The following is an 872-nucleotide window of genomic DNA, read 5'->3' as shown; positions in this document are numbered from 1 at the left end:
CAGTTTGGCGAGAACTACACACAAATAGTATTATGACAACTTGAGAAAAAAAAATTGTAAAAACAGAGATACGATACCTTCTTCGCTGCGGCAGGCGAATTACTATGAAAATGAAAAAAAAAAAATCATACTTGGTTATTATTAATAGGTACTTGAATAAATAATAAAGAATTATATCTAACTATTGTAATTTAATATTAGTTATAAGTATTCTAATTGTATAGATTGATTATTCAGTTCTTGTCCACTCTTCTTATTTATAATTAAATTGTTCATATTATGTTTAGGTATAACATTAAGGTATAACTCTCTACCGCGGACTACCGCCACCACAAGCATGTGCTTAGAGGTGGTAGATATTTACATAGGCGGACCCAGAGTTTTACATTTGAGTGTGCCCGGCCTTTTGTTTGTAGTTATTTTTTTTTATCTATATATATTATATATATATATAAATTAATGTAAAAATAAAATATTTTAAATTTCAAGTATGCGACACTAGTTTACTAACCAATACTATAACTTATTGTATAATATTTACCTATTGGTAGCTTATTGGTGATAACAACGTACTTTTCTTTTTTTTTATTAGAGAAATCAAAAGAGATGGTTACAAATTTACAAGTTTAAACAAATACAGTTTTAATTACCTACCTCCTGTAAGCTAACTATATTACTATGTGTCTATGTAATATGTAAGTATAGATTATAATAAGTTTGAATGAGTTGATTGAATCACGACGTCACGTTAAATGAAATACTAATAGGCAATAACTATCAAAGTTTGTATTATTTGTTAATCGTCGACCGTCGTTATCAACGCGGTGTCGGTATCCGACTATCCAAGAAATAGCAATATTTATGAGCTAAAA

The sequence above is a fragment of the Acyrthosiphon pisum genome, chromosome A2, assembly GCF_005508785.2.
Source record: "Acyrthosiphon pisum isolate AL4f chromosome A2, pea_aphid_22Mar2018_4r6ur, whole genome shotgun sequence".
NCBI lineage: Eukaryota > Metazoa > Arthropoda > Insecta > Hemiptera > Aphididae > Acyrthosiphon > Acyrthosiphon pisum.
Note: the sequence above shows the minus strand (reverse complement) of the source record.